Source organism: Balaenoptera ricei, chromosome 17, assembly GCF_028023285.1.
Source record: "Balaenoptera ricei isolate mBalRic1 chromosome 17, mBalRic1.hap2, whole genome shotgun sequence".
Taxonomy (NCBI): Eukaryota; Metazoa; Chordata; class Mammalia; order Artiodactyla; family Balaenopteridae; genus Balaenoptera; species Balaenoptera ricei.
Window position 1 is genome coordinate 45,669,962 of NC_082655.1, and position 15,564 is coordinate 45,685,525.

Sequence of the window (15,564 nt, forward strand, 5' to 3'; positions counted from 1 at the left end):
ACATAGTTGAAATAAAACACATTGAACTAAGCAGGGAGCTAAGAGTTTAGGCTTTTCCACTGACACACTGTATGATTTTGAACAAGTTACTTTACTTTTTCAGGTTTCAGAAACATATTTGTTTGAAAAGCAAGATGTCAGGTTATATGCCCCTCTCCCATGTTTTCTCAGGGGAAAGCTGCCTACTGTTTTTCCACACTGTCTCTTCAGTGATCAACTTCTTTATTCCTTTTTCTCTTCACATTTCCTCTTCTCTCCTTCTGGGGCTCACTCTGCTTTACAGTACTTTACAGTCCCCTTAATGAAAGGGTCAATCTGATGAGTCTTAACTAGGCTAACATAAATTATTCTTTGTTTCAGGGTTGCTTCTTCATCAGGCTCTCTAAAGCATACTAAAAATGCAAAATTTAAATACAATCAGTCATGAAGGCATCTTTCAAATCCAGGGTATTCTCCACCAACTTGGGAATATTCCCAATATACTTCAGCTCTCCCAATGAACACTGAGCAGCATTCTTGGCTAGAGTTGTCAGACCTTAATTTGTCAGTAATCACCAGGTTTAGAAATGCATAGCACTTCTTGGAACCACAGGACCAAAAAAACATCTCAAGAGATCACCTCGTTCAATCATCTGTATTGTCTAAACGTTTTTCCCCCTAGACAAATCAACATTTTGTATACATTGAAGCTACACAGAATTGTATCATAAGCCTGCTAGGCATAGGCAGTGCCTGATTTTTTATATAATACTTAGAGTCCTGTGAGTGTTAATTCAACAGACACTAGCACCACGAAATAGACAAATTTAGCATACCTGGAAACATCTTCACTACTTTTCCCCCTCCTTGTCACCTACTCAAGCATTCTGGCACTATGGTTTCCCCATGCCAAACCACTGTGATTACCTTAGATGCTTCTGAAATTCAGCAAGACATGCTCAACTAGAACTGATTATGGGACATACACCCTGGAAAATATATCAGTACTAAGCAAATAGGAATCCCCTTAGCATTGTAAGAAAAATAGTACAGTGGAAAAATACTTTTCTAACAAATAATTCCTTTCATGAAATGAGAAGTTTGGAATTAGTGGTAAGATAACTGGTATCTGGTACATGAAAGATTCTCTCCCTTTCTCTAAATACCTCGCTAAAAATATAATGTATCAGAATTCTATTTCATAACACAGATCCTCATATGAACAAAAATACAAATAACATATTATGAACAGATTCACTTGGTTAGATAACCTCTGAAAGTACTTAAATTGAAAGAATTTAATTCCATGAGTATTTCTATCAGGTAGGTGCCCACATATACTTTTAAAATACATCCAGGAGAGTTAAGATGGTGGAGGAGTAGGAGGATGTGGAGTTCATCTCTTTCCACGGATGCATCAGGAATACACCTATAGATGCAACAATACTCACAGAACACCAGCTGAACACTAGCAGAAGACCTTGGACACGGGAAAGGACTATAAAGATCCCTGCATAACTGGGTAGGACAAGAAAAAGAAGAGAGAAGGAGGAGGAGAGGAATCGGGATGGGACCTGCACCCTAGCACAGGGGAGCTGAAACAGAGGAGAGATTCCCGAATTTGAGGAAACCTCTTTCTGATAGGAAAATCGACTGGGACAGAAGGGAAGCATTTGAGTCTGCTGGAAGAGGGTGAAGCAGCCAATCTGTGGCAGACACGACAGAGTGAGAACTACACAGATGGTCCATACCACAGCCCTATGTACCCTGGACTGGGATGAGTGTTCACAGATGTGCAAGGGGGCTGGGAGCTGGAGAGTTGGGATTGGAGAACAGGCCCAGGGTGAGAACTGCTGTTGGCTGTGGGGAGACAGACTGAGGGGATGGGAGGGAGGAAATCCATAGCAAGGAATGCCTATGGAGGAAGACTGGATTGCCATGGAAGCAGGCACTACTGCTGAGTCCCACGCAGGGAGAGGAACCACTATTGTAGCCTCTCTCTCCCCACACGCCAGCACCTGCATGGACAATAAAAGAAGCCCTCTCAGGGCTGGACCTCACAGGCCGGCTTCAGGGCAATAAAAACAGCCCCCTCAGGGCTGGTCCTCATGCACTTATGCCAGGAGCTAGAAAAGACCCTCACTAGGGCCATATCTCTTGTGCCTGTGGCCACCGGCTTCCCTGAACATTTGGTGCATCCCAGGGCTTCTGTGATCTAAGCAGTCATACCACCTCTGCACCCTGTTCTCACTGGGGCAGACCCAAGAGCTCCAAGGCAGCCTCAGGACCAGACTCCTCTGGGTGGACCACATGCTGAGGTGGGGATAAAACCAAAGCTGAACCCCAGGGGTGGGGTGACTAAAGAAGAGGATCAAAAAACTTTCCATGAGCTGCACAAGCTGCAGATTAAATCCCCACAATCAACTAGGTAGACCCTGTGTCTATGTAATATCTGAGTAGACAATGAGTGTTCCCACAAATGAAAACAGTCTAGCTCTGGCATCTGAGGACTTTGGAGGCAAGTACACGCAGGAATTGGGCCAGATCAGATTCTGAATGGTCCCCACAGGGCCCACAGTAGGTCCAGAGAGCTGTCCGGAGGCAGAGGAGGGCCTCTTGGAGAGGAAGAAGTGGGCTGTGGCTCACAGTGTATGCAAGGACACTTACAGCTGAGACTCAGGGAAACATAATTATTACTATTATTTTTAATATGTTTTGACTCATTCTGCTGTTGGTTATGGCTTTTTTTGTTTGTTGTTTTAACTTTTTTATTTAGTCTTTTGGGATTTTCGTGTTTTATAACATCTTTTTTATTTTATTTTTTATATATTTCTATTTTTACTTTGCTTTTCTGTTGTTCTGTGTTCTTTTCCCTTATTTTTTTCTTCTTCTTTTTCTTTAACATATTTTTTTATACTTCTGTTTCTACTTTGCCTTTGTGTTGTTCTGTGTTTCTTCCCTTTTTTAAAATTTTAATCATTTTTATCAGTTTGTTCTGTTTCTGTGCTTTATTCTTTAGTGGGCACACTGCTTTGGTTTTGTTTTTAGGTTTCATGTTTTTGATAGTTTTGATTTTAATTGTTTGATTTCACTTTGGGTTCTTCTGTTTGTCTGGTTGTTCTCTTGCTTTTTGTTTTATTTGGTCCTGTTTTTGTTTCTTTTGTATGTGTGTGTTTCCTTGTTTCTGTTTTTGTTTGTTTGATTTTGCTTTTACCATTTGTCTGGGGTATTGTTTGTCATTTTTTTATTCTTTAATATTATTTTTTTAAATTTCTATTTGTACGTTGCTTTTCTGTTGTTCGGTCTTTTTCTTTTATCATTTTTGTCAGTTTGTTTTGTTTCTTTGCTTCATTCTTCAGTTGGCACTCTGCTTTGGTTTTGTTTATTGGTTTTGTGTTTTTGTTAGTTTTCTTTTTAATTATTTGATTTCATTCTTGGGTTCTTTTGTTTGTCTGTTGTTCTCTTGCTTTTTGTTTTATTTGATTCTTTTTTTTTCTTTTGTGTGTGTGCGTGTTTCCTCATTTCTGTTTTTGTTTGTTTGATTTTACTTTTTACCATTTTTCTGGGGTTCTGTTAGTCTTTTTAAAAAAAATTTTTTTAATCCCCTTTATTGCCAGGACAAGCGAATTGTGAGGTCTTTGTTCTCCAACCAGAAGTCGGGCCTGAGGCTCTGGTGTGGGAGAACTGAGCCCAGGATGTTGGACCACTAGAGAATTCCCAGCCCCAGGGAAAGAGCTCACATGGAGGCCACTATCTGAACCCAAAACCCAGCTCCACTGAACTGCCTGCAGCTCCCAGTGCTGGACGCCTCACACCAAACAACAAACAGGACAGGAACACAAACCCACCCATCAGTACACAGACTACCTAAAGTCACACTAAGCTCACAGACATCCCAAAACACACAACTTGACAGGGCCCTGCTTATCAGAGGTAAAAGACTCAGTTCTACCCACCAGAATGCAGGCACCAGTCCCACCCATCAGGTAGCCTACACAAGCCACTGGACCAACCTCACCACCAGGGGCAGAGAACAGAAGCAAGAGGAACTACAACCCTGCAGCCTAGGGAAAGCAGACCTCAAATACTATAAATTAGACAAAATGAGAAGAGAGAGAAATATCTTGCAGGCAAAGCAGCAAGATAAAACCCCACAAGACCAAATAAATGAAGAGGAAATAGGCAAACTACCTGAAAAAGAATTCAGAGTAATGATAGTAAACATGATCCAAATCTCAAAAATAGAATAGAGAAAATACAAGAAACATTTAACAAGGACCTAAAAAAACTAAAGAGCAAACAAACAGTAATGAACAACACAATAAGTGAAATTAAAAATACTCTAGAAGGAATCAATAGCATAATAACTGAGGAAGAAGACCGGATAAGTGAACTGGAAGACAGAATGGTGGAAATAACTGCTACAGAGTGGAATAAAGAACAAAGAATGAAAAGAATGCAGCACAGTCTCAGAAACCTCTGGGACAACATTAAGCACACCAATGTTCAAATTATAGGTGTCCCAGAAACAGAAGATAAAAAGAAAGGGTCTGAGAAAATATTTGAAGAGATTATAGTCAAATACTTCCACAACATGGGAAAGGAAATAGTCAAGTCCAGGAAGTGCAGAGAGTCCCATAAAGGATAAACCCAAGGAGAAACACGCAGAGACACATATTAATCAAACAAACATTAAACACAGAAAAAAATATTAAAAGCAGTAAGGGAAAAGCAACAAATAACATATAAGGGAATCCATCTAAGATTAACAGCTGATCTTTCAGCAGAAACTCTGTAGGCCAGAAGATGGTGGCAGGATATATTTAAAGTGATGAAAGGGAAAAACCTACAACCAAGATTACCCAGCAAGGATCTCATTCATATTTGATGAAAAAATCAAAAGCTTTACAGACAAGCAAAAGTTAAGAGAATTCAGCACCACCAAACCAGCATTACAACAAATGCTAAAGGAACTTCTCTAGGAGGGAAACACAAGAGAAGGAAAACACCTACAAAAACAAACCCAAAACAATTAAGAAAATGGTAATACAAAAATACATATCAATAATGACCTTAAATGTAAAAGGATTAAATGCTCCAACCAAAAGACACAGACTGGCTGAATGGACACAAAAAAAGACCCATATACACACTGTCTCCAAGAGACCCATGTTGGACCTAGGGACATATACAGACTGAAAGTGAGGGGACAGAAAAAGATATTCCAGGCAAATGGAAATCAAAAGAAAGCTGGAGTAGCAATTCTCATATCAGACAAAATACACTTTAAAATAAAGACTATTACAAGAGACAAGGAAGGACATTACCTAATGATCAAGGGATCAATCCAAGAAGAGGACATAACAATTGTAAATATTTATGCACCCAAAATAGGAGAACCTCAATACATAAGGCAAATGATGACAGCCATAAAAAGGGAAATCAACACTAACACAATAATAGTAGGGGAATTTAACACCCCTCTTACACCAATGGACAGATCATCAAAATGAAAATAAATAAGGAAACACAAGCTTTAAATGACACATTAGACCATATGGACTTAATAGATATTTATAGGACATCCATCCAAAAACAATAGAATAAACATTCTTCTCAAGTGCACATGAACATTCTCCAGGATAGATCACATCTTGGGTCACAAATCAACGCTCGGTAAATTTTAAAAAATTGAAATCATATCAAACATCTTTTCTGACCACAATACTATTAGACTATATATCAATTACAGTAAAAAAGAATCTGTAAAAAATACAAACACACAAAGGTTAAACAATACTAAATAATCAAGAGATCAATGAAGAAATCAAAGAAGAAATCAAAAAATACCTAGAAACAAATGATAATGAAAATGTAATGACCCAAAACCTATGGGATGCAGCAAAGGCTAAGAGGGAAGTTCATAGCAATACACTACTACCTCAAGAAACAAGAAAAATCTCAAACAATCTAACCTTACACCTAAAGCAATTAGAGAAACAAGAACAAAAACACCTCGAAGTTAGCAGAAGGAAAGAAATCATAAATATCAGAACAGAAATGAATGAAAAAGAAATGGATCAGATCAGAAATAAATGAAGGAAACAATAGCAAAGATCAATAAAACTAAAAGCTGTTTCTTTGAGAAGATAAACAAAATTGATAAACCATTAGCCAGACTTATCAGGGAAAAAAGGGAAAAGACTCAAATCAACAGAATTAGAAATGAAAAAAGAGAAGTAACAACTGACACCACAGAAATACAAAGGATCATGAGAGACTACTACAAGGAACTATATGCCAATAAAATGGACAACCTGGAAGAAATGGACAAATTCTTAGAAAAGTACAACCTTCCAAGACTGAACCAGGAAGAATTAGAAAATATGAACAGAACAATCACAAGCACTGAAATTGAAACTGTGATTTAAAATCTTCCAAGAAAAAAAGCCCAGGATGAGATGGCTTCACATGTGAATTCCATCAAACATTTAGAGAAGAGCTAACACCTATCCTTCTCAATATCTTCCAAAATAAAGCAGAGGGAGGAACACTCCCAAACTCATTCTGAGGCCACCATCACCCTGATAATAAAACCAGATACAGATGTCACAAAAAAAGAAAACTACAGAACAATATCACGGATGAACATAGATGCAAAAATCCTCAACAAAATACTAGCAAACAGAATCCAGCAGCACATTAAAACTATCATACACCATAATCAAGTGAGGATTATTTCAGGAATGCAAGGATTCTTCAATATATGCAAATCAATCAATGTGATACACCATATTAACAAATTGAAGGATGAAAACCATATGATAATTTCAATAGATGCAGAAAAAGCTTTCAACAAAATTCAACACCAATTTATGATAAAAACTCTCCAGAAAGTGGGCAAAGAGGGAATGTACTTCAACATAATAAAGGCCATATATGACAAACCCACAGCAAACATCATTCTCAATGGTGAAAAACTGAAAGCATTTCCTCTAAGATCAGGAACAAGCCAAGGGTGCCCACTCTTGCCACTATTACTGAACATAGTTTTGGAAGTCCTAGCCACAGCAATCAGAGAAGAAAAAGAAATAAAAGGAATCCAAACTGGAAAAGAAGAGGTAAACCTGTATTGTTTGCAGATGACATGATACTATACATAGAAGATCCAAAAGATGCCACCAGAAAACTATTAGAGCTAATCAATGAATTTGGTAAGGTAGCAGGATACAAAATTACTGCACAGAAATCTCATGCATTCCCATACAGTAACAATGAAAACTCAGAAAGAAATTAAGGAAACACTCCCATTTACCATTGCAACAAAAAGAATAAAATACCTAGGAATAAAGCTACCTAAGGAGGAAAAGAACTGTATGCAGAAAACTATAACACACTGATGAAAGAAATCAAAGGTGATACAAACAGATGGAGAGATATACCATGTTCTTGGATTGGAAGAATCAATATTGTGAAAATGACTATACTACCCAAAGCAATCTACAGATTCAATGCAATCCCTATCAAATTACCAATGGCATTTTTCACAGAACTAGAACAAAAAAGTTTACCATTTGTATGGAAACACAAAAGACCCCACATAGCCAAAGCAATCCTGAGAAAGAAAAACAGAGCTGGAGGAATCAGGCTCACGGACTTCAGACTATACTACAAAGTTACAGTAATCAAGACAGTATGGTGCTGGCACAAAAACAGAAATATAGATCAATGGAACAGAATAGAAAGCCCAGAGATGAACCCACATACATATGGTCACCTTATCTTTGATAAAGGAGACAAGAATATACAATGGAGAAAAGACAGCCTCTTCAATAAGTGGTGCTGGGAAAACTGGACAGCTACATGTAAAATAATGAAATTAGAACACTCCCTAACACCATACACAAAAATAAACTCAAAATGGATTAAAGACCTAAATGTAAGGCCAGACACTATAAAATATAAAACTCTTAGAGGAAAACATAGGGAGAACACTCTATGACATAAATCACAGCAAGATCTTTTTTGACCCACTTCCTAGAGTAATGGAAATTAAAAAAATAAATAAACAAATAGGGCTTAATGAAACTTAAAATCTTTTGCGTAGCAAAGGAAACCATAAACAAGATGAAAATATAACCCTCAGAATGGGAGAAAATATTTGCAAAGGAATCAATGGACAAAGATTAATGTTCAAATATACAAACAGCTCATGCAGCTCAATATCAAAAAAGACAAATAACCCAATCCAAAAATTGGCAGAAGACCTAAATAGACATTTTTCTAAAGAAGATACAGATTGCCAGCAAACACATGAAAAGATGCTTGGCATCACTAATCATTAGAGAAATGCAAATCAAAACCACAGTGAGGTATCACCTCACACTGGTCAGAATGGCCATCATCAAAAAATCTACCAACAATAAATGGTGGAGAGGGTGTGGAGAAAAGCGAACCCTCTTGCAATGTTGGTGGGAATGTAAATTGATACAGCCACTATGGAGAACAGTATGCATGTTCCTTAAAAAACTAAAATTGGAACTACCATATGACCCAGCAATCCCACTACTGGGCATATACCCTGAGAAAACCATAATTCAAAAGGATACATGTACCACAATGTTCATTGTAGCACTATTTACAATAGCCAGGACATGGAAGCACCTAAATGTCCATCGACAGATGAATGGATAAAGAAGATGTGGCACATATATACAATGGAATATTACTCAGCCATAAAAAGGAATGAAATTGAGTTATTTGTAGTGAGGTAGATGGGTCTAGAGACTGTCATACAGAGTGAAGTGTCAGAAAGAGAAAAACAAATACCGTATGCTAACACATATATATGTAATCTAAAAAAATGGTACTGTTGAACCTAGTGGCAGGGCAGGAATAAAGACACAGAATCTAAAATCCTGCTTTCTAAGCAGCTTTGCTCTTTTAGCTTTTGTAGCTCACTGATCCACCACCAACCCCCATGTTTACTTATAGTGTTGTCCTATTAGCCATCTTCACTCACTCCAATGCTGTACCTAGAAACAGGGCACATGTCCTGGACTCCCTTCCACCATAGGGGACTTCTCTGGACCCTCAGGACACCCACTGAGTGGGATGAGAATTATTTAAAAGTCTCCTCCTTAATCCTGGTGTGCCAGGGCTGGTTTAGGTCTCAAGGGCCCTCTTGAACTCCAATAGCTCCAATAGCCTTCATGAGATATGTAGCCCTGTGGCCTACAAGAAGGCTCCCAAAGTTCCAGCAGCAAGTGTGCAGAAAATCTGCACAGGGACTTTCTCTGTGCCAAGAAGCAAAACAATTCTTTAGCAAGTGCAGGAGACTTCCAGCCATTTATTATCTCACAGCTGCAGTCTAGAAAATAACCTACACAACAAGGATCATGCAAAGAGCTATTTTATTAAAAAATGCCAATGAAGGTTCCAAGTGTTTATTTTAGAGATTTTAGAAGCTTTATTCAGCAAAAGAAAATTAAATCTACCTTCATTTAAAATTTTCTCAGTAATCTCCATTAACAAATATGATAGTATAAAAGAAAACAATGTTTTTCAACATAAATTTCAAAAAAAGCAAATATCCTTAATGGCTTATTCCTTCGATTATAGAAAAACAATTATCAGTACTTTACCTAGATCTATTGATTTTTTAAAAAATAAATTTATTTATTTATTTAATTTTGGCTGCATTGGGTCTTCATTGCTGCATGGGCTTTCTCTAGTTGTGGCGAGCGGGCACCACTCTTCGTTGTGGTGCACATGCTTCTCATTGCAGTGGCCTCTCTTGCTGCGGAGCACGGGCTCTAGGCTCCCCGGCTCTAGAGTGCAGGCTCAGTAGTTGTGGCGCAGAGGCTTACTTGCTCTGCGGCATGTGGGATCTTCCCGGACAAGGGATCAAATCCATGTGCCCTGCACTGGCAGGTGGATTCTTAACCACTGTGCCACCAGGGAAGTCCCAAGATCTACTGATTCTTTACCCACTGGATTCAACTAACATCATTCTGAAAACTTGTTAGAGCTCTTGGGTAATTACATAGAGAAAATCTGTCTTGGATTATGTAAACAAAGGAAACACAGAAATGTTAATAATCAGAGATTATTCTTGAATTATTACTAATCCTAAAATATATATTTTTCTCTTTGAAACTACTTCCCCACAACACAGATGATAACAATGTACAACAGTAAAAGAGACTTGAGTTTTTACTCTTTTTTTTAACAACTGATTATCGATTTATTAAAAATGTTGATTTAAGCATCTGCAGTGGTGACTTCGACCTCGACTCCTGGCTCAATATTGATGGACGTGATCTGCTTGAAAATCTCAGAAGGACTGTGCAGGTCAATGAGTCGCTCGTGGATCCTCATCTGGAAATGATCCCAAGTCTTAGAACCTTCACCACAAGGAGTTTTCCTTGTAGTTATTCTCAGAGTCTTAGTAGGCATCCGAACGGTCCTTTCACTTTGAGATTCTGTTCCTTAGCGTGTCTGATCAGTTCAGCACATACCTTCTCCAAAGACTTCACGTTGCGGCTGGTGAGGGTGATTCTAATCCGGTGAATCGCCACCTCTGGCTCCACGGAAGTCTTTCCGGTATCTGTAAAGCCATGGCTGCGGCACGGCTTCCTGACTGACTTGTTCCTCAGCTAGGGCGAAGAGCAGTGAGTCAGGAGCATGAGTGGGTGGCCTGAGGCTCTGCTGCAGTGGTGACCACGTCTTCCTCCAAGAGCTCTCCTATGTCTTTATGAGGCAAATGTGAGTGAACCAAAAAAATTCCAGAGAGTACCCACAGAAGAGAAAAAAAGAAAAATATTAAATCCAAAAAATTCACGAAAAGTTAATGCTCCAATTGCTTCAACTTCACTTGAATAAATAAAGGTTGGTTGTAATTGTTAGAAAATAAAAATATTTTGCAGTGTTTCACATTCCAACAATGTTTCAAAAGTATTATAGATTGGCAAGAAGAGACCACAAACTCACATGCATAGAGACACCCACATTTATGTGGAGTAAGATTAATTTCTGATTTAATAAAATAATGATTCAGAACACAGGGTCGTCCCAAAGGGCAGAAGCAGATGCATCCTTCCCAGTCTAGTTCCCATGGTGACACTTGATGCATGACCATGCATCCAGCAACACTAAATCTCCTGACCTCAGAGTCATGCTTTCTCTTTAGCACACATTCAGTTATTTGGTGCTTTCTAGCATCATCCTGAACTTTATGTCTTTCAAACACTCAATTGATTCCTATTCATTATACCCACAGAATTCATTCCCTCACTTGTTTCAGATTTTTAATCAAATATTACTTTATCAGACACAGACTACCCTGTATAAAAAGTATTCTCATAATTTCTCTATCTCTCGAATCTTATTTTACTTCTCTTCAAAGTACATATCACCATATTATTTTTCTGGTTTTATTGTTTGCCTCCCCCACCCCATCAGAACATAAGCTTTCTGAAATCAGAGACCCTGTCAGTTTTGTTCATTGCTATATCTTTAGAACAGAAAACAGTGCCTGGTAGACAGTAACCCCTCAATAAATATTTGCCTAATACATGAATAAATAATTTGTGAAGAAGAGAATCAATTCTATTTTAGATATGTTGAAATTGAAGAGCTTGGAAACATGGGTTAAAAATGAAGAAAGAGATTTAGCAGCTACCCACCTAGGTGTGATAAATGAAGCTAAATGAAACTGATAAGAGTAGGTGAGTTCCTTCAGGTAAAGAAAAAGTGCTAAGAGAGAATAAAATGGGACTAAGTAGAGTAATCTCATAGAACCCTTGTTTTTGAATGAAGGTATAGAAGAGAATTCAGTTAAAGGTATGAGGAAGAGGCCATCAGAGAAATAAAGAACGATCCTAAGGCATACAGTTCCAAGAGGCAGAAGATGGTCAATCGAGCCCAAACCTACAGAGAAGAACAGCCAGATAAGGAGCAGCTGGATTGGTAGGAAGTCACTGATGACCTCTGAAATACCAGTTTTGGAATAGGGCAGAAACTAAGTCTCGGTGCCTTGAGACATGAAGAGGACGGGGTGAAAATGTGGAGGCAGAGAGTCAAGAGTCTCTTCATGTCCTCTGAACTTCAAGAGTACCTGAAATATTTGTTGAATAAATGAGTACATAGAAAAATGAATACAGTTTTCTCCCCAGAACCAAGACAGCACATAAATTGCAGCTGAAGTCATGAGATTTAAATGGTAAACAAAACACTCTTTTCAACAACATAGGTTGTATAAAAATATTTCCCTAATCAAAATCAATTTTCTCAGTAGTTTTCCCTCAATAAACATACAGTTTATTCCTGTAACTCACTTTTAAGTGAGCTCCTATGACTTTCATTTGTACCTTGTTTTTTATTTTTGCTTAAAATGCATTCTTGGTTAATGGAGCCTTTAGAAATTTACCTCGAGGCCCTGACTCTGTCTCAGTGGGGACTGACCCTTGATTTCTTTGGAATTGATAGCCTCTCAGCTGTGCTCCGTTGATTTAGCTTCCCAGGTATGCCAGAGGCAACCCTAGCGCATGAAGGAGTATTTCCTGAAGTGAACTAATAAAGGGCCTAGTTAGGAAGGTAACATGGTAATAAAATATATGTAAGATGAGAAATCACTCAGCTTTCCACAAGAATAACCACCAAATAGTTACATGAAGAAACATGTTTCTAGTGGGGTTTAAAAATAAATTATAATTAAATTTCTTGCTTTTCTGAACCCACAGCAAATTTATCTTAATCTGTCCCTGGGGTTCTCAAATAAGAGTGTGCATCAAAATCACCTGGAGGAGCTGTTCCACCACAGACTGCTGGGCCATACTCCCAGTTTCTGATTCCGTGGTCTGGGGTGGGGACAGATAATCTGCACTTCTAACAAGTTCTCAAGTGATGTGGATGCTGGTGGACAGAACCACACTTCCAAAAACTACTGGTCTATGCAAATTGTATACATATTTTCATAATTTTTCCCCTACTTTTCTGTCATCCTTCAGAGAAAAGGAGTCAAATTCTCATCCCAGCACTACTTCCCTGGTTTCTGTCAGTTTCTCTTGTGGAAAAAAAATTTTAAAGCTTTAAAAGCAAGAACAAAGTGATGTTAGGAGTAACCAAGCCTGGCTTTTCAGCTTCTACTCATTTTTAAGTGGAATGAAGGTTTTATCTTAGTCAATAAGACGTTAGTGTCCCTTAGGAAAAAGAAGATGGTGGTATGACACTCCTGATTTCATATTATACTACAAAGTGAAAATAAAACATCATGGTATTGACAGAAAAACATATACACAGATCAGTGGAACAGAATTGAGAGTTCAGAAATAAACTTACACATAAATGGACAGTTAATTTACAACAAAGGAGCAAAGAACATACAATGGAGAAAGGATAGTTTTTTCAATAAATGGTGTTGGGAAAACTGGACAGCCACATACAAAAAATGAAACTAGACCACTATCTTACATCATACACAAAAATAAACATTAAGACTTGAATGTAAAACCTGAAACCATAAAAATCCTAGAAGAAAACATAGGCAGCACACTCTTTGACACTGGTCTTAACAACATCTTTCTGGATATGTCTCTTCAGGCAAGCAGGCAAAGGAAAAAAAAGCAAAAATAAAAAGGACTACATCACACTCAAAACTTTTGCACAGCAAAAGAAACCATAAACACAATGAAAAGACAACCTCCAAATGGGAGAAGATATTTGCAAATCATATATCAAATAAGGCGTTAATATCCAAAATATATAAAGAACTCATAAAACAACAAAAATCCTGATTTAAAATGGACAGAGGATCTGAATAGACATTTTTCCAAAGAAGACGTACAGATGACCAACAGGCACATGAAAAGATGTTCAACGTCACTAATTATTAGGGAAATGAAAATCAAAACCACAATGAGATACCACCTCCCACCCATTAGAATGGATATTATCAAAAAGGCAAGAAACAAGTGTTGGCAAGGATGTGGACAAAAGGGAACCCCCATGCACCGTTGGTGGGAATGTAAATTGGTGCAGCTGCTATGGAAAACAGTATGGAGGTTCCTCAAAAAATTAAAAATATATATGTGTCAAACCCAATCTTCCAATTTATTCCTCCCTCCTCCTCTTACTCCCCAGTAACCATAAGTTTATTTTCTACATCTGTAACTCTACTTTGGTTTTGTAGATAAGCTCATTTGTAGCCTTTTTTGAGATTCCACATATAAGTGATATCATATGATATTTGTCTTTCGCTGTCTGACTTACTTCATTCAGTATGAGAATCTCTAGGTCCATCCATGTTGCTACAAATGGCATATATATAAAATAGATAACTAATAAGGACCTGCTGTATAGCACAGGGAACTCTACTCAGTACTCTGTAATGGCTTATGGGGAAAAGAATTTAAAAAAGAGTGGATATATGTCTATGTATAACAGATTCACTTTGCTGTATACCTGAAACTAACAGAACATTGTAAATCAATTATACCCCAACAATTTTTTTTTTTTAATTACAAATAGAACTATTACATGATCCAGCTCTTCTACTTCTGGGTATTCATCTGAAGAATATAAAAACACTGGTTTGAAAAGATATATGCCCCCTATGTTCACTGCAGAATTATTTACAATAGCAAAGTTATGGGAACAACCTAAGTGCCCAAAAATGGATGAATGGATAAAGAAGATGTGACCCACATATATATATATATATATATATATATATATATATATATATATACAACTCAGTCATAAAATATAAGATGCAATCTTGCCATTTGCTACAACAATGATGGACCTTGAGCATATTATGCTAAGTGAAATAAGTCAGAGAAAGACAAATACCATATGATTTCACTCACATGTGGAATATAAAACAAACCATAATAAAATAAAACAAGCAAAACAAAAACAAACACACAGATACAGAGAACATATTAGTGATTACCAGAAGGGAAGTGGGGTGGAGGAGGGTGAAATGGGTAAAGCAGGTTAACTGTATGGCAATGGATGGAAACTATTGGTAGTGAGCACACAGTAGTGTATACAGAAGCTGAAATATAATGTTGTATACATGAAATTTAATGTTATAAACTAATGTTACCTTAATAAAAGAAAGAAAAAAATGATGTTAGTGCCACTTAGAAAATAAGAGCTCAAATGAAATCATACAAATATAGTTGAACTATCTAGCACTAAAAAGTGATTCTTTTTCATTTGCAAAACAGGCATAAAATAAACACTTGTCCCCATCAAAGTCCTTAATACTATTTAGAAAAGGAGGGTGGTATTCATAAAATGACAGAAGAAAATAATACTCATTTGCCACATTGATCTTTATTTTTCCATTTTTTATTTTGTTTTTAAGTCAAAGAAGAAACAGCACACTTAGAGTCTAAACAGTCTAAAGGTAGACTGTAGTGCTTAAATTGGGACCTTCACAATTAAATTATTTTTCTTCCTTTACTCAATGTATTGACAAAGAGAAGAGCATGGTATCCTAAGTAGGGCATAATCTGACTGTGCAGAGCTGACGGGGCAAGTCATGTGAGGCTCTAAATGAGCTTCTTACCTGCT

At 37.5% G+C, this 15,564-nt stretch overlaps 1 pseudogene; it reads right to left on the reverse strand.

The window, feature by feature from the left end:
• Positions 1-10,242: 10,242 nt before the first annotated feature.
• LOC132351729 (small ribosomal subunit protein uS10-like) lies at positions 10,243-12,815 on the reverse strand (annotated as a pseudogene).
• Positions 12,816-15,564: the final 2,749 nt, after the last annotated feature.